Source organism: Seriola dumerili, unplaced genomic scaffold, assembly GCF_002260705.1.
Source record: "Seriola dumerili isolate Sdu_G_001 unplaced genomic scaffold, Sdu_1.0 BDQW01000367.1, whole genome shotgun sequence".
Taxonomy (NCBI): Eukaryota; Metazoa; Chordata; class Actinopteri; order Carangiformes; family Carangidae; genus Seriola; species Seriola dumerili.
The window spans coordinates 2,031,518-2,058,226 of record NW_019174622.1 but is presented as its reverse complement, the minus strand read 5'-3'; the positions used below and the strand labels follow the sequence as shown (position 1 = coordinate 2,058,226).

The following is a 26,709-nucleotide window of genomic DNA, read 5'->3' as shown; positions in this document are numbered from 1 at the left end:
GCTACATGGTACATGCTACATGCTACTAAACTGAGCATTTACAAATGTTATTATCAGTCATGAATGCTCTTCAATATAGGATTTTAGTACAAAGAAAATTAAACACAAACTCACAGCTTTTGCTTTCCAAGCATAACAAGCCAGGATTGGAAAAGAAGATAGCTCAGGTGAAGTGTTGATGCAAGGCTGGCAAACACAGGACTAACAAACAAGGGGATACTACTCCTATTTCCTATTCCTGTTTCCTGTTTCCTGTTTCTTTATGAGTCAGTTATGGCGAAAACCAAGTTTTGTGAGTTCAGTGATGCCCTTGACCTTTGACCTTTGACCATCAAATTCTAATCAATTCATGCTTTGAGTTTGAAGAAATTCCCTCAAGGCGTTACTGAGATCACGTTCACGAGAATGGGACGGCCACGGTTGCAGAGGCATAATAAAGAGTCGGTGCTCTTCCTGACACTCTGTGGCCTTCATTACACACACACACCCTCACACACACACACACACACACACACACACCCTCACACACACTGTTGCAAACACTTGCCCCTTTTCACACTCGGTAAGTCTTCGACTCAAAGCATTTTCACGAGTTGCCGTTAAGTAAAAGCTGCTGATTCGGCCACATTTTTAAACCTCCATATGCTGCGCGGCTTCACTTCGCTGAGCCGCTAATTCCTTAAACAGTGTTTTTATTCCCCGACCTAAAGGAGGGGAACCATTAAAGACTCAATCAAGGTGTGTCACCAGTGTCAATAGCAGCTCTGTGCACACTGACACTGGATTTGTGCTGATGGAAAATGTTTTGGCTCTTCATCTTCACACATAACCACAGCACTATAGAAGTGCTGCTCAGGCTTTTTTAAACTACACCTCGTCTCCAACCTGCTCTAATCTGCACTGTGCTGCATTAATAACGGCTCAAGACATATAGCCGAACGTATTGCATGTGAGAATGAACTCTTTCCTGCATTTCTGCACAGCATTGACAGTCTGATGATGTAGTGAGGAAAAATTAGGGAAACGCACGAGTCATGAAAAAGTACAAAACATCCATTAAAACTTCTACTGAGATCAATTCAGAAAGACATAAAGGCCGCTAATTCGAGGCCGGATCACGTGGTTCTGTTTAGGTTCTAGATGATCAGGATTGGGACCATGGTTCTCTATGCCTGTTGCGCAACGATGAGGTTCATGTGCGTCATCACACGGTCTCCTTACAGACTGGTTCTGATCAGACAGTTATACATTAAGTCATGAAAATGTTGAAGTCAGCACCAGGGGTGAGCGATACCACAGCTTTTCGATCCGATACCAAGTAATACAGGGTCAGAATCGCCGTTATCGATAATGAGACTTTTCTATGGTGCGCTGCTTGATATTTTGGGATCTGTCTTTTTTTTTAATACAGTTAAGTAAGTTGCTTAACGACTGAACCGCTGCGATTTCACATGAAAACACAACAAAAGTCACACGCAGCACAACCTCAGCTGAAACCAGGGCGCGCAGAGTTTGAGACGACCTCCAGAGCTCCGTGAAAACTTCATTTATGAAGGATTCTTTTTTGAGGAATTTGTGCTGATCCAGTCCCTGGGTTCTTCCCGTTTCTGCCTTTTCTCTCAGTAATGAAAACGATGACTGTAGGAGATCTTGTGCGCTGATCCCACATCAGCACTTGCCTAATTGGAGAAACTTGGGAAATAATAATATGGGCTTGGGAGGAGATGATCAGCTTAGAGGCGGGCCATCCCTCACCTGCTGACTGTATCTTTCTACCTCCTCATCTCAGGTGATTAGAGAAATCCCCCGGACCCTGTCAGAACCTCCGAATCAGCACACTCATACACTGAGGTAAGTGTGTGTGTGTTGCAGTCTGTGATATGTGCATGCATCAAGCTTGATGTGTGTGTTTGTTCCTGTAGTGCATGTCTGCTTGAGTGTAATCGGACAAAATAGTGCATTTGTTGGGGACTACAGGACAGTGTGTGTGTGTGTGTGTGTGTGTGTGTGTGTGTGTGGGACACACTGAAAATAAACTACAGTGTGTGTGTTTACGGTAATGAAGGAACATGTCACCCAGTGCAACAGTGTGCCTCACTGATGTGTTTTTAATCGTTACTGAGCAACAATGGAGCGCCGAGGCTCAGAGGAATGAGATGCACCAGGCTTCAGCAACACAGTCAACACTCAGCGGGATCAACTCAGTGTTTATTTCGGGTGTTTCATGGGATTTGTTGACAGTAAGGAAAATATCCCCCTTAAAACAGAAGTTCATCTCAAAGACTTTCAGGCTGGGCGCAGGGTTCAGTCCTAAACTCCTCAATGGGAAAAACACAGGTGAAGGCGAAGACAGTGATGTGATTTATTTCATCACAAAAACAAAGTATTCTCTATGCAAGAGTTTATATATATATATATATATATATATATTCTTGCCAGGTAAAGCATCCACAGTTTGTGAAACCTGAATATATTTGAACCAGATATTTTCATAAACATTTTCCTTTCACCAAAACAATATTTTATATTTTACATTTGCAGCAAAAAGTTTGTCAGGGACGTACTATTAAACAAAGGAAAATGACGGAGATGTGAACATGCCACGTGCTCCAACAAAGGATAAACAACATAACACTTGAGCGAATGTATTCGTGAATAGCAATAGAACTAGCAACTACGCAGCCTCGGTTGCGGAGGAGGAATAATAGCGGAGTGTGTTCACTGCTTAACCAGACCAGAAGGGAGGGACAGATGTGTGTGTTGTGTATGTACTCGCCAGGAAAAAAATGTTTTGGTGTGTTTGATCCAAACTGGTGTATGAATTCACAGATTCTTTTATGACATTATTCCAATATATAACCCACATTCGTCTTAAATCGTGGCAGTCGGTGATAAGTACTTGTTGTGTGTCCAATAACTATAGTTTTACACTCCATGCTCACCTGGTATTCATTTATTCAGATAAATTATCCAGGAAATAAACGATCTGTTGGGTTCACACCTGGTGTTTTTAATGAGTTCTCATTATCCTCATTGAGGTCTGATCTCTGTCCTCTGGAGCGAAACCTGCGCCTCAGTAATTTGAGATGGCAGCAAGTCACCTGTAGGTGTCAAAGATTGCCTTCACATCCTCTTAAGATTTCAACTCAACTCAACTCAGCCTCCTGAGGTGTTCGGGCAGATCCCATCACACGCATTCACACCTTCCTTATTCAGATAATGTGCACGGAACCATTTCCTCACATGTCACACTTTCAACACTTGTTAATGGCCACACACAGGCCAAAGCTTCACACTAACATCAACACGCTGGACGGGGGGCCCACAAACACCAGAATCTCACTTCAAATACAGAAGAAGTGTTACACAAAAGTATCCACCGACTGCAGCTGTGAGGTAGATGTACTGAAATAAATGGGACATAGTGAAATAGAAATATTGTGTAATATAAAATGTGGATAGACAAAGTACTTCAAAGTTGTGCTTGAGTAAATGCTGGTGAGAAAAGCACAGGTGCCTGCTGAAGTCAGGCCTCCACAGCGTCTGCTCCAGTGTGATGGGAGCCTCTTCCTGTTGGCTCTGTGTTAGCGCTGTGAATAAATACAAAGGCACAGAGCAGTCAGTTACATCCTGGCACGTACCGTCATGTTACCAGAGCGGCTCGACTGATTTCACAGGTGTTTCCTCAAGCAAGAAAACAGAAAATGGCTTTTTTAAAAAAAAAATCAAATCAAAAGCGCACACACGGAGAGAGAGAGAGCAACACCAGGAACAATAACAAACGCCGTCGTGTTACCAGACTCGTCGACTCCTACGCCTTTTGGCTTTTTCTGCTGCCGACAGACTGCAAAATAAAATAAGAGAGTGACTTTGACTCTCAGGAAGCTGCAGCGTGCATGCACTGTGGCGTTTGTGTAGCAGCATCTCACCGTGTTTAATTTGTTTGGTCGCTTATCTCGTCTCCTGCTGTAAGGAGTGAAAGAGCTGCGTAGATTATATTTCAGTCTGACGACAAAGACGGGACAAAGACGTCTGGGTCAGCTGAGCCCCCGGGTCCATCTGAGGATTAGTTCTAGTCCCGAGGAGACTCTGAATGTAGAGAGCAGAGGTCTCTCCTGTGTTCCTGTATCGGCCATAAACAGAGAGAACAATAACAGTTCACTGCATCATATACAGTATCGGACGGTAACCTGGTAAAATGAAATATTAACTCCTGGAAGTTAAAAGAATCCTTTTGATGAAAGAGCCGAGTTACTCCGAGTTACAAAGGAAAATGCTGCTGGTGAGCTCCAGGCATGTATTTTTTTTTTTTTTTTTTTTTGGTTAAGGAATGAGGACGTGATGATCAGGACACATTCTAGGTGTGTAGAACCATGAATTTGCAAAGTTTGAGGCAGAATTATTTATGTTCCAGCTTAATGTATTTGAGATGAGCCGCAGACATTCAGTGAAAGACACAAAAATTCACTCACATTTCTTTACAACTTTTTAAAAAAAAATTTCAGAACCTTGAGACGTGATTCTCTCCAGGGATGTAAATATTGACAAGTCACTCCTACATTAATTATTCACCTTACATGTCTGTGGGTTTAGGTTTGTATAAGAGTGTGCACTGCAGCATCCATAGTTCTGTCTTTTTAAAATTTTTTATTTTAGCAGGAAGTTGACTGAGCACTCTGTGTTTGAGCAAGAGCAAGAACCTGCTTCGTATTTCATCAGTTTCCACACTTTTATTAAAAGCCTTTTGACAGTGAACGTGTGTCTTTGAACACTTTGCGATGAAGTGCTCCTTGTGAGACTGTCTGGTGTTCGGATTCTAATGATCCTGGAGAAAGGTTCAGTAAACTGACGGGGCAGAGGGCTGGAGAAGGTGTAGGAGACGGGGAGAGAACAGAAACAGTTGTGACTCTGGCAAAAAGGAAAGACAAAAAAAAAACCAAAAACAGACCTTTAAATCAGACAAGACGCTGACTGACAGATTATGTGTCTGCCTGAGGTCACGATTACCAGGCGTTGCGTTAGGAAACACACATCGGAGCGCCGGCTGCACCGCGGGAACAGGAGCTGCCAGAAATCTTCTGCATGAGCTGCAGGTTGATGCATCGAATTGACGATTTTTATCCCCCTCACTACCTGAAATAAACATACAAGTTTTTGGGAAGGGCCTGGAATGCCTACACTTCCCATAATGCAATGCACATATTTCGAAGAGAGCAAACAATGCTGATACTGACAGATATTCTTGTTTAATGTGGGGCAAACGACAAACGTGTTTCAGGTATAAACCATGTGACAATTTATATGGATAATAAGAGGTTCATTCAGAAGCCACACCCCCAAAGAGGGAGGCATCGCCACGACAGCAGCCTTCTGTTGAAGTATTTGGACTTGTGCACGCTGCTCGTGTCTATTACATATTTCCAGTCCATGCCATCATAGAAAANGAATGCTGATACTGACAGATCTTCTTGTTTAATGTGGGGCAAACGGCCTTCTGTTGAAGTATTTGGACTTGTGCACGCTGCTTGTGTCTATTACATATTTCCAGTCCATGCCATCATAGAAAAGGGAACAATCAGCATTCATGTCGCAGGTCCAAAGACCCCACAATAGTCGCAGGTGTAAACACAACATGTTGATTTTCGCACCTTCTCCAAGCACAAACACTGTAAACAGACCTGTCACCTGTTCAGCACGGTGCTGTTAAACAGCAGCTGAGCTGAGACACCTGGCTGATGTCGGTGAAGTAATTTCGCTGACTTGACAAACTGTTTTCACACACAGTAAATTTACGTGTAAAATAGATGGAATTCCCCTTTAAAAAGCCGTGGATCAGCTATTAGATGAATAAATAGTTAATTAGTTCATGATCAATGATTCATTTTGAAAAGCTTCACTAACAAAGTATTGAGAACAACTTTGTAGTGAAACTGTTGCATTTCTTTCATATCATGTTGTTTTGTACAACATAACATCAGACAGAGTATTTTGTATATGTGACCCAGCGTGAATTGAAGGACTCGCAGGTCCTCGTGAGTCCAAACCTTTGGACCTGATCCAGAGCCGACCTGAAACAGATGTTCATAATGTATTTTTAAAAACGCGGGCCAGATCTGAAAGGCGCCCAAGGACGGTCAGACCTGGTCTGACAGAGACCTGAGGATAGACCAAATACAGAGAGAGAGATAGTTATAAAAACAAATGGAAGTAGAGCAAAGAGGAAGCTGGAGAGCTGAAGTAACTTTTTTTTTTTTACTGTTGGACAACAGCAGTGGCGTTTGTTTTCCCTCCCCAGCGGGATCAGGTCAGCAAAAGTTAGAAGAAAGAGCAGCTGGTTGGAGCTACTGCAGTTTAGCTTCATGAATTCCAGTTTTGCTTTGATGGTATAATGTTGAAGAAAAAAGTGAGCTGTGATTTTACAGAATGATCGACCGAGGAGGGAAGGAGCAACAAGAGATGAAAAGATGGGCGTTAAGGGGGGAAGAAGATGACGAGTGAAGAGATGCAGAAGAATGAAGTAAGGAAATAGGCTGAGAGAGGGAGAGGGGGAGGATGGATGAATGGTGGTGGAGAGAGAGAGAGAGAAAAAAAAAAGATTAAAATTTGTAGAGGAGGAGAAGCAGAGGTGGGCAGGCAGAGGAGGATAAAGTGGAGAGGGGCATATGACGGCCTGGCAGGTCTCCAAAGACTCCCGGCGGCGATCCAGCTGCTTCTGAAGGCCACTTCGAAAAAAGCCCGTTAGCGGTGCCAACAATACAGGAAGGAAGGCGAGAGAGGCCCGGAACGAGAGGGAGAACAGGAGAGAGTGAAAGATGGAAAAGTAGGAGAGAGTGAAGAATGAAATATGGAGCGATTGAGATGCTCAGCCAGGACACTGGGGATGCAGGGAAATGCTGTTACTGAGGAAAAAGGCAACAAAGGGGAACAAAAGCAAAGACACGAGGCTCTGAATCCTCACTGCCGCCGCCGCAGCCACAAACAGGAAATACTAAATAATTGAAATGAAGCAGCAGAAAGATTCACTCTGCTGGTTCTACTGGGAAACGCTCAACTTGCATTTTGTAAGGATCTCATCAAATTAAAAGTTCCCCCGGCACCTCTGATGTTTCATGTAAAACATTTACACATAATTAATTAAACTGCGTCAGAGCTGCAGGAATCCCCAGCGTCTGCGTACAGTTGTTTTAAGAGCAGAGTTTCACAGTTTACAGTCGCTTCTTAATTCAACAAAGTTTGTGCTGGAGTTTGGTTGGTGAAAAAGAAGCGTTGCAGGACAAAGATAAAAAAAAAAAGAAATCAAGTATCCAGAGGAAAAATGTGATTTCCCACAGGCTAAAAATGATCAATGGGGGGGGCTCTTATCTTCACCAGAGTCATCTGTGCTGGAGTTTTGACTTTGGCATATTCTGCAGGGGATTAAAATCAGCAATTTTCCCCCAGGTAATAATTATTATTCTTGTGGGACTTGAGGAAATGTTCCAGTCTGGGCCTTATATACTGATAAAGATTTACAAGGTGTTTTCCTTAAGCTTGATTCCAGCAACATTTTTACATATTTATATCTTCCACTGCGGCGCAGCAGAGACCCGGAGCTCCTACACGTCCGATCAGAGACCGTCGCTGTCAAAACCAAGCTGAAAAGGAATTGATTTTGAAGTAACTTGGTGATTTAACTGTCTGCATCTTCTTTTTCATATCACATATTCATATCACTGCAACGTGAATAAGAAACATGTTTATGATACATGTGGATGAATGTTCACCTGGTGTGCTGGAAATTAGCCTCTAATTGAGCACTGCAGTATGAACAAATTATCTAATTGTCATCAGCAAATTATTGTCTCTGACCTTTGACCCAATTAGAAATTCTGTCTACAGGAAGAAAAATACCTGCAATAAATGTTTACAGACATGGGAATGGAGACAAATCATCATATTGTTTCATATATTGTTTATACACATTCTCCATCACTGTCAAATGTGAGTCTATGGAGGCCGTGGAAACTCTATACTGTATAACAAACATGTCTCTGAGAAATGACATTAACATACAACTAAACTGCAACAGCAAATATGTTTTGTAGGAAATGTAATCGTACAAGAGAAACAGCTGTCACACCAGAGACCAGGGTCAGGGTTCACACCCAGAGTCCTGACTGTGATTTAGGCAACAGAAGATTTACAAATCAATTAGGCCACATTTCTGATGAAAAAATTTGATTATAATAAAATAAATAAGTAAATAATGTTTTGTAATAACGCTGGAGTTGCTGCAGATTATGTTTTACAGCCAGATCAGATATTTTGGTGGAAAACAAGTTGTCAATGTTTTTAACGACACCTTCAGTATCAGCGGCCAAATATGTAAATTAACAACATATCGTCTTTACGTTAGTAAAAAAAAAAACAATCAAGTAGCAACAACGTTTCCTGCAATATGTATTTTCTTTTCTTTGAAAGGTGGTGACACTTTGAATGTCTAATGCTGAAAAACAGTGACCATAAAAACGATCAGATCTTCAGGATTAAAACCGAGAAGAGATTATTTCTCACTTATCTACTTGTGCAGGTGACGCAGCTCGTTAATCTGTGATACTTCTCAAGGTGACACCAGGCTTTTCAGAAACGAGCTGTAAATGTAAAAGAATAAAAACGTCCTCGAGATCATCTGAAGAGGATACTTGTCCTCCCACCTGCTCGTTCCACGTTCTCCTCTCTCATCCTTCCTCCACCGCTTCTGTAAGAGCAGAAATGTTGTTAAAAATATCCATATCCGCTCATCTCCGGCCCGTCGAAGGAGCGACAAAGGCGTGCAAGCGAAGCCTGTTGGCATTTTAAAACGTTCCCTGTCACTTCTCACAGAATAATGGCTGCAGGAAATATCCTCCCATGAGGCCTTATGATAATAGGCCCATATGTGCCGGCCACCGTGATGGTAATTAATTGCTACACAAAACTTGTGAGGTCGCTCTGCGGAGTACAGTGACCTCCAGACATGAGTGCAATGACACAGTGGGGCTTTTACAGAGTGGAGAGCACCGTCGGGGGACGACTGGGAGGGAGGGAGGGAGGGAGGCTGGGGGGGGGCAGATTAGTTAGCAATTTGACCTTTCCCATAAGGCACCAGCTCATCGCCTCGTTCCTTTTGTCACTAGATTAGAGAATTTAAATGCAGTGGGAGGTCAGCGAGGGATTTACTGCACAGCGCTGTCGACCACACTCTGTGACCATCTCTAACTCTTCTCTGTGGTCGTGTCGCCGGCTGAAATATGCAAAGGCCTCGCAGGACAGGGAGGGAGGGAGGGAGGGAGGGGAGGAGAAGGTAAAAGATATGAGAAAGGAGATTCGAAGAGGAGGACAGAAAGTAACGGAGACGGGAGACGAAGGAAGGCACGGGGGGGGGGATCAGTGAGAGGTCTGGAGGAAGGTGGGAGGGGACAGGTGAAGAAAACAGGAGGGGAGGGAGAAAAAGGCATTAAAGGGATGAAATGAGAGCGAGGAAAAGAGCGAGACGTGAAGAGGAGAGAAATCATGTGAGAGTGAAAGAGTCCATGATGACGGGTTGAGGTGAAGAAAAGAGAGGAAAGAGGAAAAAAGCAGCTCTGCAAGACGCATTGAGACGAACGGCGGGAACGATGAGAAGAGGGAGAGACTTGATGGTGACAGATGAAAGCGAGGGATGAAGTGAAGTAAAAAATAGGTGAAGAGGGCACAGACAGAAGCCAGCAGGGCTGTGGACGTATGACAAAAGAGGAACTTGCTTCAAGCTGAAGAGATAAATAAATATATAATTCATCACGTTGTATGAAGGGTTTTGGAGTCTTTTTAGCTCCATGTTTTTTGTAGTTTCATCTTGAAGTATCATCAAGTCACTCAATAACCAAAAAGCTGGACCGGCATCTGCATCATTACCTCTGTTCTCTCTGGCAAAAACAAAGAGGAAGCCAGAGGGTTTGAGAGTCTGGGTTGGAAACAGATGCTACTGGTTTAATTTTTAAACAAAGATCCGACCCTGTATCAGAACACTGAAGTAGTAGGATAATTCTGCAAAACAACAGACGACGTTCAGCAACAACAGAAATGCAGACGGACAGTCAGGACCAGCTGACCCCGACTGGAATGAGTTGTCCAACTTGTTCCAGTAATTAATCCAAATCATAACTGTTACTGGTCCAACAGTCATAATCCAATCTGCCCTTTAAACTAAACTGCTCCGTGGTTAAAGGAACGGTCTGTTGTTTCATTATAAAGAGATTAAACAAGCAAGTGACAACACGTTGATGAGTGAGCTTTGCATGTGGTGGTAGGTGGATTTTGGAGACTGTCTCATAGATTGATTGACTCATAGGTCGTCTGTGCAGCAGGTTATTAGGACTCAGTTATGTTTTGTTGCTAGGCGACATCTAGTGGTCGCAGTAATTACGACAAAGGGAAACGTGACGGTGACAGAGTATAAAGAGAGAAAGAGTCCATGTCAGGAGGAGGTGGTGGTGGATGGATTAATGTGACACAGGGGAGCAGTGTGTTCGATTCCCGCGTGAAAGTGGCGCCTCTCAAGACCTGAAGGGAGAACTTAATTAATTAAGGGTCAGCCATTGTTTTTGTGAGTTATAACAAACTCGTACTCACCAAAGTCATTGTTGAAATCCAGGAAACTTGACGTCATCACTAAAAATAGATCCAACTGTAATAGGTCCAAAACGTAATAGACGTACCTTTCAGGCCTGTTCAGTTGCTGAGTCATACTTCATTTCCTAAATGATTCTGTTGGAGCTGCTTCAGTTTTCCATTTTGAGAAACTGAAGCAAAGACCAACAATGACAAACAAAGCAAGGTTGTGCGTCAGGTGTATACGAAGCTTTTAGTGTTGGGGTTTGACTCTTGGAAAGCAGACTCTGTCATTCATCTTGTTGTATCGTTAATGTAATTTCAACATTACCCTCCGTCCCTTTAACAACCAGTGTAAACCTCAGCCTCTAATTGTTCAACAGCAGCAGGTACAGTAAGACGTGTAAATGTGTCTTGTTGTGATGCTATAAAACAGCAAGGTGCTCAGTCAGGAAAAGACAGGGTGTACGCTGCTGCTGGGTGCCAAACCGTTGGCATAGCAACCTGATTGTCTTCGACCATGTCTTGATCCCTAGAGACAGAACAAAGAGCGGAGGACTTTGATGCAGCGTGAGTCAGGAGTCGCCCAAAAGAATCTGAATAAACCTCGTCCTGCTGGAGTGCTTTAAAAAAAAAAAAAAAAAAAAAGAGAGATAAGAATACCTTTTATGTGAAGTAGGAGGCTGTGACTGGAAAGACTACAGACTTTCAGCGCTTAATTATAGTCAATGAATTAAAAAAAAAAAAAAAAAGCAATTAAAGGGCCACTTCACAGATTTCAGATTAGTTTATGGAGGAGCTTTGGCAAATGTTATAGTGATGTCATCAGGGTCCAGGCTTGAGACTGAGGGTACAAACTGAGGGTGTGGGGTTTTAAAAATGTGGTCATTTGCCAGGCAGGGAGGGTCTACTGAAAGATGCTAATGAGCTGCATTATGGGAAGTGTAGTATCCACTGTTTTTGGACCTTGACCCGTACAGGGGACTCAAATACAGCATATCTTGGCCTCTGTTTCATCAGTTTTTATCTGTTTTACATTTGTCTCTCACAAGTCTTTAAGGTCTCCCTTAAGTCTTTTAATGTTATGCATTAAAAGACATAATGTTGCGCAAGTGCGAGACTAATTTCCTTTCCTTTTTCTTATTCTGTGAAGCGGTCTGTCTTTATTAGAATAGAACAGAATACCAAATTCATTTTAAACAGAAAACCCAGTCTGAAAAGGATTCGAGGAGAGTCGGACCCAATTTTTAAAATAAGTTGACCCTATCCAAAATTTGTTCAACCTGAACAGACCCAGATAGTCAGAGAAGACCAGCACTGGCAGCGACATGATGATAAACCAATTAAACAGCAACCATGGTCAAAAAGAGCAGCAGTCTATTCTGCACGTTCACATTCTCTGTGAACTGATCCTTCTTTTAACCTGTGGAGTGATTCATTCATTGTTTACAAGCTGATTTAACACTTCCTGTGGCACTTCACCATCATGTCATCGTGCAAGTCTTTATGATGATATTATGAATAATGAAATGTATGCAGAGCAGAAAGTTGTTCAGTGCTTCAGTAAACTGTAGTTCAGTATAAAAACCAGCAGCCAGTTTAACAGAAATTAAAGGAAAAACATGAATAAGAAATTTAATGTAATGTAGGGAAATGTAATCAATACATGGTGCAATTAATCCATCAACATCCCATCATGCTCTGTGGCAGGTGTGAACATGCTGAGCAGGCCTGGCGAGAGGAGATGATATAAGTGACTTTGAAATAGGGTTGATTATTGTGACTCAGCTGCTGATGTTTCCATAGGAGCAGAGACTAAAGTGACATCTGCATTTAGATCTATGTTGGAAGACATCAGTAAACAGGGTCACACATCGTGGTGTTAGTATGTACAGAAAAACAAGAACAACTCTTCCTCAGCTGACTGACAATGTCACTGCAGGAAGTGATCGGACTGCGTCAGCAACAGCAGTCGGTCCTCAGTTACATAGAGAGGGATATTATAGTGGGGCTGCTGTGCATGAACCCCTCATTACAAAGATGAAGGCGCTTTTGAGAGTTCAGCGATGCAGAAACCAGAGGCCCTGCTCTGCAGAGATGTGGAAAAAGTGATGTGGTCGGATGAGTCATCCTTCACCAGTGCATGTGTGGCGTACGCCAAGAGAACGGTACAGGCCTGAGTGCTTGACCCCTACAGTGAGGGGATCTAGTGGCTCTGAGGAAGCTGTACATGAATATGTTAAAGTGGAATCCATCTTGAAATGTTTAATAGAAAAAAATATACAGATTCGTGAGCAGTGCTCATCAGTTGATCAAGCAGTCGTGTTGATGGCTTTGCAGATTCATGCAAATGTTTTTGGGTTGGAGCTTTGAAGTTCTGAACATGACAGTAGAGTGTTGTCTCTGCAGGTTCAGTCTCGAATGTGGAAGACGTGACAGATGCCACGTGGCAGGCCACAAATTTCTTTTTTGCTAAAACAAACAAAACTGCACCAGCGAGACAACAACTGTGGAGTGCTGTACGTCTGATCACCTCAGGCTGCCTCAGCTGCTCAGGAGAGGAGGCCTCCTCAACACCAGCTGCAGCACGTTCAGGCTCCATGAGAGGCCATCAGCGTTACTTCACACGAGACAGTGCACAGGAAAAGCTCTTCACTCTTCATGCCTCTATTTCTGTTCTGTTGAAATGATGCACATGAAGCAAGGCTGCTGCCGCTGCTGCTCTGTGGGTGATCATCTGCTCTGAACTCTGTTAAGAACATGTTAGTGGTTAAGTGCTGATAATTATGAAGAAGTCTGCTGAATGATAAGCAACAGCTTGAGCTCCAGATCTGAAGCAAAATGACTAAACTGTGACTTTCTGCAGGGCCTGAGCTCAGGAATATAAAACAATAGTAATAAGCAGTATATACATATATTTATAGTTTCCCTGCATATGTCTACTGAGGGAACCGTTTGATCCATATGAGTGTTATTACATGATTTTACATTGACAGTGGCACATTATCTTTGTCTTGGCTACGGAGCGATGATTTCATTGTCTTTTCCTCGTTTGTCTTGGCTTCTTTACACTGATGCTCAATGCACAGTGTGTCTTTGCCAGGTTTCTCTGTTGACATAGAAGATTAGCTTTTCTGTCAGTGTTAGCTCTGCGTCACACCAGCATTTATTTATTACATCAAAATTAGTTCATTCAATGGATTTGTCATCCGTAGTTGATTCTCACGGCTTAGTTTATCTTTGATGCACTTAAACTGGTGAATTAGCATCGTTGACCATGTTGCAAATGCGGTAGAGGAAGTTGTTAAATTAGCCGCCACTTCATCCAACTTTATATCAGCCAGCTGCTGTCTCAGTTGTGAGATGGCAACCGATGGTACGAGCATCTCTTGTATAAACTGTCAGTTTATTGTCCGGTTAGCAACAGCTTACCTAGCATGCTGCAGTGGCTGGAGAGCGCTAACATTATGGTGACCAGATGTCCTGGTTTGTCTGAGCTTGTCCTGGTTTCAGGCTGGTTGTCCCGAGTCCTGATGAATATCATCATGATTATATTGATAATTACTATTATACTTGATTGCAGCACTTACATAGAAGTTTATCACGTTCTGTCCCACTCACTATCACCTAGTGTGTGTCAGTCAATCAATGTGTCGTTGTCAAGGCTGTTGCTAACATGTGAGTCATAGGCTTTGATGCTGGTTGCTCTATGCTAACATCTAGCTGTCATAAAGACAGCTGAAGAAACAGTCTGTCTTTTCTAATGAAAACGCTCATGTTCATGACGTCCAAGGTGTTGAAAGCTGTGCTCGCTAGGTGTGCTCAGTGCTGGAATAATTGTTCCTGATGAATTACACCTATGGAACACATACATGTGCTTGTGCATGAATGTGCGGTACGCTTAACGGTCGTGGTATGGGGGTTTGAATATATGGTCACCCTTGCTAAAATTTTCCTGGCTAATGTAGCTAGCATGTTACCTGTGGGTTCTCCTGCTGTAGTACCTCACTAACTCAACCCTACTATGTTACCAAGCAACCATTTATTTGGCTGCACAAATAAGTTTTGCTCTGCCACTTTCTGGTGTGACCAGGCACTTAAAGATTCATCAGTTAAACACATTCAAATTATGTGTGGACATAATGAAGTAAGATGAAGAAGTTAAGAATGCAAGATTCAGTTTAACACAAATCAATCCAAACATTTACCAGCCAGTTTAGTTCAGATTAACTCAAGCGGAACTCAAACTCTAAGTTGAAGACAAAACGTCTTTAGATCGACTCCAGTTTATCACAGTTGAAGAGAAGTATTTCACACCTCAGTTCAGTTTCAGGAACTCCTGCAGCAAAGTGTTTTACACACAGAGTGAGGGAGCGAGAGGCCTACATTTGACTTCCCAGACACTGCTGATGTAGGGCAACTCCAGGGCGGCATCTGGCAGAAATGTAAATGTTCACAGTGATCACATGATTAGTGTCATCTAAAATTGTGCAGCTTTGATTCACATGAGTCGGCGCAACATAGTGCGATAACGTTAGTCCTCGAAAAGAGCTGCAAAAAATACACCTTTTTTATTTTTTTTGTTTAATTCTCTGCCAACTAATTTCTAAATTTAGTCCTGAGCTGCTCAACAGCTCATGCATGAATGCTGTCTGGGGTTTGGCCTGTTGAAATGCATCTGGATCCTAGTGTGACATGAGCAGACATTCACTGAAGCCCTGAAAGGCAAGCGAAAAAAGTTTTTTTTTTTTTGCCAGAATCATGTCTAATTTCTTGTTTTTTTTCATCTGTGAAAACAAACCCTGAGAGGCAAGGGATTTGTCTTTGTTTCTGTGAAGAAAGAAAGAAAAACAATATTCTTTTTGGGTTGTTTTCCCAGATGAGAAAAAAAGAAAAAAAAAAAACTTGCAAAAATTCATGAAAGAACATGAATCTGAATCTTTCTTGCTGTGAAAATGAGATTGTAATGTTTACATCTGTTTTGAGGTGCTGCACTATTGCTCCAGAGGATGATGGGAGGTGAGGAAGTTCAGTACAATCAGTGCAATAGAGGTTCAGTTGGTGTTCCTGCGGTTCCTATTGGTCGCTGACAGAGGTCGATAAGGGAGAATGAATTATTCACATTATTGCCTCTAAACACTGCAAAAAGAAACAAAACACCGAACAACTTAAAATGCAACCGGGCGAGATGCAGCTAAACAGAGAGCTGCTCCGATTTCTCCTGAAACAAACCGGCTGAAGTGCAGATGGTAAAGTTAATTAATTGCCTTTGGCAGGTTCTAGTATCTCTTCATCTTCTTCTTTCTTTTATTTCATCTTGTCTGCTCTCCTTCACTCCCCTCTCCTCCTCCTCCTCCTCCTCACCTCATTCCTTCCCTTCCATACACAGAAACACAATATGCAGAACGTTTGGAGTCGCACCAGCCTGCAGCAGCTGCCAGCTGCCTACACTGTAAACAGCTTTACATTTTAAAAGGACGATGCATGTTTGAACCCAGTACCTACAAAATGTGTGTTTACACTCCTGCTGCTCCTTTTTTTTTTTTTTTTTGATAAAGCTTTTTGTATTGATTGACGCATTTTCTCAAAACTCCCTTTTCAGAATAGTTTTACTTGACTTCAGTAAAGTATGAAAATCATTTGCAGAGACTTGAAGCTTGCTTTGTGTGGGCGCTGCATCATAGGGAACATTAGGGCTGCTTTTTGTTTTGTCAGAGACAATACTTACATGATGTAACACTGTGAGAAAATGCTTTGAAAATGCTTCTGTGTTGCCGTATCAGACTGTTTGTTTATTGCTTGTTTGCCAGATCTGATTTTGGACGACAGAGGCTGGGTATGCCACAGTGTCCTCATTAACTATAAAATGAATGAACAATATATTTTAATATACTGTATGTTCACTTTCTTCAAATCAACCTTTTTAAATTAACAGTAGGTTGTTGACTAATTGCAGAGTAAATGGGTCACTTGTGGAGACAGATCCACTCAGAAGTTGTTTTTTAGCCTCTTTAGCTCTTAGTTTTTGGTTTAATAATAATAATAATATGGATTCAGTGGTTTAGTCTCATCAACCTAATTTTCAGCTGCAGCATTGGATGGATTGATGGATTGATGCATTGATGGATTGAGAACGCCTCTGGTGCCGATCCATTTATCGATATTCACAGACGTGGCGCCGGGTAGCTCCTCCCCTTTCAGACCTGGAAAACAGATGAAAAACAGACTCTTTTGGTTTTAAAGTAACCATAAAGAAATTAGGTGCGAAATATATTTTAGCGCTGAAAGAAAAATAAAATTCACTTTCCCTGTACGTGGCTGGGACACAGCGATGACCAGCTAGAAGGCAGACGTTACATGGGCTGAACTCGCTCTTGAGTCTTGTAGTTGCCAACGCAGCATAGTTGCTGCTTTCTGTCAAAGAATTTGACTTTTTAAATAGCCAAATATCCAAGTACTTAAAGTAAAAAAAAAATACAGCAATCAAGGGAATTTTCAGCTGCAGTGGATTTAGCCCGGCAGTGATTCCTGATGTATTCATCCAGTCGTCCAACACTATTACTCACACGCGCAGGATTTGTTTTCCCTACGCTGTACTAACACCATCCTCCAGACTTGCCTTCGGCTGCTGCAGTCGGAGGGAAAGGAGAAGCAGCAGCTGAATTATTGAACAAATCAAGGTCCCAGGCTATGTATTTATATGATATTGGTAATGAGGCCGCTGGAGATCGTGCCGTCAGTCGCAGAGAGAGAGAGAGAGAGAGAGAAAAAAGGAGCTACATAAGCTCTGCAGTGTGTGTGTGTGTGTGTGTACAACAGTAACCCTGAGTACAGATGATGACTTTACTGAGTGGTCTACTTCCATCCCTCCCTCAGGACCTGCTGTTTGATCACTGCATCCATTGTCTGTCGTGTCTGTGGATGCTCAAGGGGAGCAGCTCTACTTTGTTTGTGTGTTGGTCTGTGAGGACGTCTCCATTGTAGTAATGTATGTACAGTAGCCAGCAGCTGTTCAGGACTTATGTTCAGGTAGTTCAGAGCTCCAGAGCCTTGCCTTCGTGTTGTGCATCCTTCTCCTTTCAAAATAAAATGATCCTTGTAACGTTGCAGTAGCAGCTTCCAGCGGCTCAGGTGGCAAAGCTCACTCAGGAACAAGAATCTTGGGAACCAATTTGTAACATTGGGCAGGCACTGTGCACATTACACATAAAAGACAGAGACCTTTAAAGAGGTTAAATCTTCCAGACGAAAGAATAAAAGTAAAGAAAGGCAAGGATTTTCTGGTAAATGACGGTGGCTAGCTATCAGTTCAACAGACAACACCTGTCAGCAGCTCTTCCTCCTGCTGCAACATCAACATGGGAAAAGAGAAAAAGAAAAACAACAAGTTGGCTTTTCGTTAATCGATCATCACCTCTCATTTCCACAGTGTGTCTTTCTTTTTCTCTGTTCAATTTCACGCTATACTTTCAGCACTGTTTCATTTTCTTACTGTTTATTTCATCAGGGAAGAATCTTTTTCTCCAACAACCTGTTGACAGAGAAGTCAATTTAAATGACAAAAAGTATACAATTTCTGTGGGTAGAAAATGGATCTGTTAATATCATTTTCCCAGGTTATGAATTACCTGTCTTGTCTGTCTCTTGAGCTCATCTTTCTGTCCTCCACCACTCTCTCTTTTTGATATTCATCTTGCTGTGCATCTCAAACTCAAACACAGCTGCAGAGTGAGGCTTTACTTTCGGCCTCTCCCTCATTCTTCATAGACAGAACACGTGATTATAGGTGCACACACAGACTCCTCTCTGTTCAGTCGAGTAGTTGGACGTGACGTGACTTACTGCCGCGCCTCCCGGTCTCGCCTGCTCCTACATAAAAGACTTGCGTTTTTTTTAGCTGAGAGCTTCATTCCTGATCATTTTCTGCTGACGGGCAGCGGCTCGCTTATCATATCCCACCTCACTCTAACCTCCGGCCCTCATCCCTCCATCCCCGGCTATGAATCTCTAATTTAAACTGGGGGTTTAAATGTTAAATAACAGAGCCGCTGCCGAACGAGAACCGCTGTAGAACGTAATCTCTCTGTTGAGTACTTGAGGAAATGTTCGCACTAAACTGTAGCTGAGGAATCTATCACAGCGATGACGTGCCGGATTAGACCTAGTCACGGCAGAACAGAGAGTCTTGGCCCCCCCAAGACTCTTTGTGAAGGTTTGGACGTGGAGTTTCTAACAGTTGTAAGGCCTGGAGACACACTGCAACAACAGAGTGTGTATTTATGAAATTTTAATCACTTTCAAACAGACTCACCAATCATTAACCTCTGTCTCACTTATAGAGAACACAGGATGCTCCAGATGCTTCCCACACATTACTGCCGAGTAGTACAGCAGCAGTTGTTCACCCACTCTTTCTATTAAACACAATCTGTATTTCACTAGTCGTGTTAACAAATATAGATCAGTTACCAACTTGCTGTTTCTTAGCAAAAGTGTAAATGCGACTCACAAACATGATCAAAAACAGTTTGTTTTTAGAAGTCTGGTTTCCTTGGATTACCATGTCTTGATCTGACCTAATGAAGGTTCAACATGGAGTACTTTAAGGCTCAGTTTAGTTTTCATGTGTACCACAGGCCAGGATTTAATGTCGTACGGAGGGAGGAGAGTGTCCGGTTTGAGGACCTCAGACTTTTTGTCTCTGCTCTTTGCAGACGATGCAATTCTGTTTGTTTCATCACACCGTGATCGCCATGATCTTCTGGGGTGGTTTGCAGTCAAGTGTGAAGCAGTTGGGATGAAAGCCGGTATGTCCAAGTGAGGCCATGGTTCTCTGCTGGAAAATGGTGAAATGTTCCCTCGGGATTGGGAGTGAGTTGATTGGCGTTGTGGTGAAGAGGGAGCTAAGCCGTAGCCTTCGATTTACCGATACGTTCAAAACCCTCAACTATGGTCATGAGCTTTGGTTATTGACCGAAAGAATGAGATCACAGCGGGAGAGATAGGGTAACGAGCTCTGAGCCGAGGCTCGAAAGTTGAGGAGATCCGGGCATCTGGTTAGGATGCCCCCTGGGTGCCCTCCTGAAGAGGTCTTCCAGGCATGTCTATCTGGTAGGACATCCTGGGTTAGGGCTACAGTACACTTTGCTCCCAAGCCTCTTTCCAGGTGTATGAATCAACCACGGCTCATACAGAACACTGCAGGGTTTTTAACTGAGCAAAATAAAAGTGCTCACATCAGTCCTGTACTAAAGTCCTTGTTCTGACTTCCAGTTAGTCTTAGGATAAATTTTATGATCCCAGTCCTTGTCCATAAATCTTTTCAGGAGCTTGTCCCTGACTCTGGTTGATGTACTGTCGAGATATATCACTGGTATGTTCCTCGGATCCACAGAGTTTTCTGCTTAGTGTACCGAAAACCCAAAACACCCTCTGCAGTTTTGGAACCAAAGTCTATAACATGGACTTCAGGTTAGAAACAGTAAGGGAGGCTTTTGGTTCCCCCTAAAACCTCCACTGTCTTTTTTTAATTAATAATTTGGCTAATTTTGGACTTTTTAATGAGTTTATTATTTATTTAAATTCTCCTCTTTTGACCCTTAATAGGTGTTTATGTTTCTATTTTTGCATCCATTACTTTTTCTTGTTTTTGTTTTGTTACTAAAAGTCTGTGATCTTTATTTTAGAACTTAACCTCTCACCTCCTCTTCACCACCTGCAAGTGAACAGGTCGTGTCTTTGTTTCACATCCGCAGCTCCTCTGCTAACTAGACACTCCTCTGATTGGCAGCTGTATGGGTGGAGAGTTGTCGTCTGGTTGTCAGGGTGTACATTTCTTAATTAGTGCAGATTCTTAACCGAGACTCCTTAATGGCTCCAGGCGGAGGTTGCTAGGAGATTTGTGACACGACTCCAAAGCTTTTATCCGGATGAAAGGAAGGCGTTGCTACATCTCACACACACACACACACTCTCTCTCCTTTTAACTCTCTCACAGAATATTAAGAATAAGCCAAGACGAGCAAATCATGTAGGACAACTGTATGGCCAAAAGTATATGGACAACCCTGTACACATACATGCATGTCGGGGTTTAGTTCCAGTGACCAGAAATCTTAATGTGACGGCATTCAATGCTGCAGTGAGTTCCAGAAGTCTGAAGTCACTTTCCTAGAATGGGACAATCGACATGTTTCAAATTAATGAGAAACTAATGAGAAAAACACATGTAAACATATAGAATTTTTTATATGTATGTTAATAAACTTGCATATATAAATTAAACATATATCGTTAACATGTATGGTCGCAACAACTGTGACACTCAATGAAGGAATTTCATCATATAGATAAGTTTTAACAGATCCCTTTTATAGGTGTTATTACATGTAATATCTTATCTTTATATATGGCAACGTCACTCTTGATATAAGGACATACTGTATATGTCGTATATTACATTTTTAAAGAAGAAAGCCTTTTGGATGAGAGAAACATCTTCAAGAACCTCAATGAAGTCCAGCTGCCTCCGTAAAGCTCTGAGTGCATAGTCCATGTTTTGCCGTTGATATATTTGAGTGCCCTCCTTGGACTTTTATTTATTTCCCTATGGACGCATTATTTTTCTGCAGTGTCCACCGGAACTGGAGTGAAAGTTCAGTTTTTGTTTACTAAACACTTGAAGAGTTCCAAGTTTGATGGCGTTTAAGTTGCTCAGTAGGAAAGCATTGTATTCACTCTACAGACACAAATTCACAGCCCTAGTCATTCTCTCTCTCTCTCTCTCTCTCTCTCTCTCTCGCTCTCGCTCTCTCAGACGCACACAAACACACACACACACACACAGCTCACAGCTGGTCGACTGCCAGCTCCGACACGTTGCTCAGTCTGCATCTGCCAAACAGTGCGACACATGGAAGTGTCTGACATTCAGTGGCAACAATCCCAACAACACTGATCAAACAGCAGATATGAGGCTTACACGCACGCAGCGCTCCGCTTATCAGCCGCCAGCAGCACAGGTCTGAACTCTCTCCATGCTAAGTTTATTTCAATAGATGGCAAATCCAATGGCACTTCAGTTTACTCCAATCCAAGTCGGTTCAGTTTGATTCCATTTACTCAGTTCACTTTAGCTCGGCACAATTTAATGCATTCACGGCAATTCTCAGCTTATAAGAAATGAGTCACGAAATTGTATTTTTGTGATTGTCGCCGGCTCAGTGGTGTGTGTGTGTGTGTGTGTGTGTGTGTGTGTGTGTGTGTGTGTGTGTGTGTGTGGTTTGATAAAAGTAATCTGATCTGGAGAGAAGAGGTGTTTTTTAATCTGAGCTGTAGTCCCTTCAAATCATATCTGGACATAAAACTGACATGAAAAGCATGTTAATGACACATCTGCACGAGGTCTGACATGAAAAGGCAGGAATCCTTGAAATCATTTCTGCATTTGCATATAAATGAATGTCCATTTTGTCACTTTATGTAGATACAATGTAAAAGCCATTCAACCTAATGGTACTTAATAAAAGCTTGAATCGTTTAAGGGCATTTTGCCTTTGTTCAGTCACTGATGAGATTGTCTTACTGGAATATGGAAGCCTGTGCTTTCTCTTAACTGGAGACATTACTACTACATCCATGTCGCCCCTTCATCCAGCCCAGTAAAAACATGCACCTCACATTCATGTCCAGTACCAACACTTAGTGCCAGTGGGGGGTAATAAATAATCAATCAAGATTCTGGTTCCTAGAACAGATTCTTTGGAGCATGAACAGCAGCAGGACACAGAAAACTATTATAATGCAGATCTGTGTCAAAATATATTAGTGGTAAATAATAATAATAATAATAATAATAATGATAGCAATAATGTTCTTTCTTAAAACGCTAGTAGATTTTTTTCATAGATCCTCACCAGGAACTAATCACTTTTCCATTGGCCCCAACTTCCTCCAAATTTAATTGAAATCTGCTAAAAAAAAAATTTCTTCTCTTTATCTCACGAAATACAAACAGAAAAGACAAAAGTTACGTAATACAAGAAAGCCTATCATTTTTAATCCTTCCAAACTGATTTAACTCTAAACCAATGAACACCTTCAAACAATATCAGCCAAAAACACTGTCACCACCATTATCAGATTACATCAGAAGAGAAAACAATAAAACAATTTAAACATGAATAAAAACATAACCGAGATATCAAGCTCTCTTTTTTGTAGAAGTTTTAAAAACGAAAGGAAGAATTATTTCAAATATTGCAGAAAGTTTCAAGAGTCCCAATAAGCTGCCGTGGGAACTGAGGAAGAAAGAATATGGCTGCCAGATTGTCATTTGAAAGCCATGTATGGAGGGGAAAGTTAGGAATGTTGTGTCAGTTTATTTTCACTAAAACTTTGTTAAACCCGAACGTCGTGAACTGTCTCATTACCTCTCTACTTCGACTAGTAGAGTGAGTGGGTTCCCCTAATGCATTTTGTGGTTGTGACAGATAAGATGTGGTGCAGCTTTAATGATTCCTCTCCGTGCATCAGAACCACTTTCCTATGAGCCAGAAGAGTCGCAGCACCGTCTGGGGCTTCAACAGCTGTAGATGAACTTCTCGTTCTCAGCTCTCTTTCTGCAGGAAATGGATGAGGAGAAGCAACAGCTTCCTCTCTAAGCCTTTCAATAAGCCGTTGTAGAACAAGGATTTCCATTTGCATTTGGAAGCAAAAAGAGAAGATCCTGAGATTGTGGATTACTCCTCTGGCTTTGCTTTTCAGGGAAAGAATTAAGGAGACGAGTTTTGGGAGCTTTACAGGGCAAATGGAATTTTGTGTGTGCGTGTGTGTGTGTGTGTGTGTGTGTGTGTGTGTGTATATATGTGTGAACAACCTTGCAAGCATTGTGTGTTTCAGTCTATTTGTCCCATTCTTTGTGTGCTCATATGCTTTGTAAATGAGTGTGTGAGTATGTGTGTGTGTATGTGCATGCACAGGTGTTAACTTTCCACAGTATTTCTAGCTGAGTTTAGAATGTGAAAGTGAAACGTGTAAATTAAATAAAAAGCAACATAGGAAGCTTTAAAGGAGCTGTATGTATGGTTTTTTTTCTGTGCAGGTTGGCCCACCTGGAACATTTTGTCATTTTCCGATACCGAGTCACTGTAGCTTCCAGGGTAACCTGAAGACATAGCACTGCTCAGACGACGTATTATAACCTCTTAAAACTAAATGATGGCTGAAGCTTTTGGCAAGTGACCATTGATTCTTCTTCAGGGCATATTAATGAAAATATACATGTAATTCAATATAAATTAATGACTAATGATTCTTGTGTGTAGGAATGTTACCTGTGGAAACGACTGTATGTTTTATGAAGGCACTCACACGGGGTCATATCCTGAAATTCGGACCCTAACACAAATAATAAAAAAAATATATATGTAAAGAGAGATCGGTTTATATGGCAGTGAATGTAGTGCACTACACAGACATGTGTTCCATGGCCATACATACATTGTCATTGCTGACTGGGACATGAAGTGACTGAGTTATAAGCTGGTAAATAAAAGCAGTCGAGGCCTCAGGTTTAAAAAGTTCATGAGTGGAGGAATTAAAGCTGCACTAAATTTGCAGAAATTTGCATAGATTGTTGTGACTCATGGTAAACCCCTTTTCTTATTCTTTAAGTTACTGAAATTTCTGATTATTTATGACTAATTAGCACTTCCTAATCTGCCCTTTGCTTCTCTTTTCCCCACTTGACATGCAACTGTGCATTTTAAACAGCAGGATAGTGAAGCGACTCTGCAACAAGGACTGCATTATAGTCTTTGATTGCTTTGTCAGCCACAGTTATGTTTAGGTATAGTGCAGTTTGTGTCTCGCCTTCTATAGCAACAGAAATACAAAACTCTCTCTGTTATTTTCCAGCTTTGAAAAGCAATGAGCCGTCACAGTCGGCCCACACCGAACGCATTTCAACTGTACTTCAGTTTTCTGTCTCACGCGTGTCCGACGAAGCAGGTGTTCTTCAGTTCAGAATCAATACAGCTATCTGCATCGGACAGGTAATAGCTCGTGCTTCACTTGTTGGTAAATGAGAGCTGAAGTGTGTGTGTGTGTGTGTGTGTGTGTGTGTGTGTGTGTGTGTGTGTGTGTGTGTGTGTGTGTGTTGGCTGTGAGCTGCAGCACTGTGACTGAGTTAGAATGGTTGGATGAATGTCTTCAAGACCTCAAGACAAATACAGTCAGTGAATTTGGACAAAAATTTCAGAAGACTGGCTGTGTCTGAAATCACTTCCTTGTTCACTCATGTATTTCCTGCATAATGAACATTCAAGAGTTCGCTCTATAGTGAGCAGTGAATTCAGATTTCAGACACTAATCATCATCATTTTGCATTATCATTGATTTTTGCGTCTATAAAATGCAGCACATAGAGTGCCGCAGGAATGAGGAAGTTAGTTTCTGGGCTGTTGAATGGGGTTTTTGGTTAAATGGCTGAAATAACGCCTGTGTTCAACACAAGCTCAAGACATCTTCACGTTTTATTCTACGACATTAAATATGTAAGTAAACACCCCAGTCCTGATTTCTTTACACTTTTACATCGTTTAAAAAAGGCTGGTTGCTAACAAGTGTCTGAGTGAGGCTACAGAGTTTGTCAGGGACGTTAAAAAAACGATCTACTCGCATGTCCACCTTTACAGTCTTGTTGTGATTATACTCGCAGTCTTACAAACTCTCACCAACTCTGTAAGGCTTCTGTAGAAGAGGTCAGAGCTGAATCAAACTACAAGTTGAAGTTTAGTGGTGGTGACGTTGGTTTACAGTCTAACATTAGCTTTTTACTTCTGCTTATTGTATTTATGCTTCACACATCAAAAAGTGGCTCATTAGTGAAAATGATCCGGCAAAAAAAAAAAAAAACCTGTCAGGATCATAAACTTATGTTTGTCACAGAGTTTATTTTCTGTAATAATCCAAAAGCCGATGTAAAATCCCATTGGGTTTTTGTGGAGGGAACCAGGGTGACACTAACTTCCTGGTCGGTCGACAAAGATTCATAATCCCTGCAGCACTCTACTGCACTGTGGCTTTGTGGCTGAAAGTACTGCACATGCCAGGCCATCCGTTCCATTGTGGAGTTGTTGGGGCTGTATATAGTGGATAAATTCACACGCTCAGAAATCAGACAGTTAAATAAAATGGTGGACAGTAAATGTAGTGCGCTGTACAGTAAACTGGGAGTGATTTCAGACGGGGGCGATAACTCAAACTGCGTGCAGCGAGAAAAGACTCAGGTGCTGTTACCAGAACAAAGACAGAATGAGTGTGGTTCATGTCCCAGCACAGTTAAACAAACATTTACATCATTCATTTCCCTTTTAAAACCTTTGACATTCACTTTGCAGCATTGATAGACAACCTCCCAGGTGTCTGACGGCTCATCATGTAACTGCAACAACCTCTGACCTCCGTTACACCCTCCTCCACTGTGCGCTGTGGAAAAATAATAAGCTGAAAGCTGAAAGAAATTAGAACAATAAATGTTCCTTGTGCTGTTTAACAACTGTTTTGCTGTCGGCGGTGGTCCGGGCCTGCACGCCTGTGCTGTGGAACAGTGTGTTTTGTAATGAGGAAAGAGGTGGAAACTCTAGCCAAGGGCAAAATGCTCAGAGAGAGAAAGAAGCTAGCAAACGGCATTTTTTTTTTTTTGTCCCTGTCTGTATGTTCTTGTCCTTGTCGTCGCAGCGTTCAGCAGCTAATTCAGTGTCTCGTTGTTTTTGCTCGTAGAAATACTGAAGCATAACTTTTGCTTTTCTCTTGCATCCTCTCGCTGCCTTTGAGCACGTGTAGACAGTAAAGAGACCAGAGGACTGCTTTTGGTACAGCCGTGAATTGAAGGGGGGGTGAAACAACATAAAAAGGAACAAAAGTTAACTCTGATTTTATGCTTTTTCTTCATGTTTCTTCCCTCTTCCATGTCCTTCCCTATCTGCTTTCATGACTTAGACAAACTGTGACAATTGTCAGTGTCACTTTGCTTCATGTGAAGGCTCTGCGGAGTCGTGGTTACATTCAAAGACGACTGTTTAGCACGACAGGAGCTTT

At 42.0% G+C, this 26,709-nt stretch overlaps 1 protein-coding gene across 1 annotated transcript in view; it reads left to right on the top strand.

Moving 5' to 3' along the window:
* The first annotated feature begins 1,811 nt into the window (after positions 1 to 1,811).
* sgcd (sarcoglycan delta) overlaps positions 1,812 to 26,709 on the top strand; it is a 163,031-nt gene continuing 138,133 nt past the window's right edge. Inside the window, exon 1 of the mRNA XM_022760871.1 lies at positions 1,812 to 1,851. The gene's annotated coding sequence lies outside the window, so the exon portion shown is untranslated. The remainder of the gene's footprint in view (positions 1,852 to 26,709) is intronic.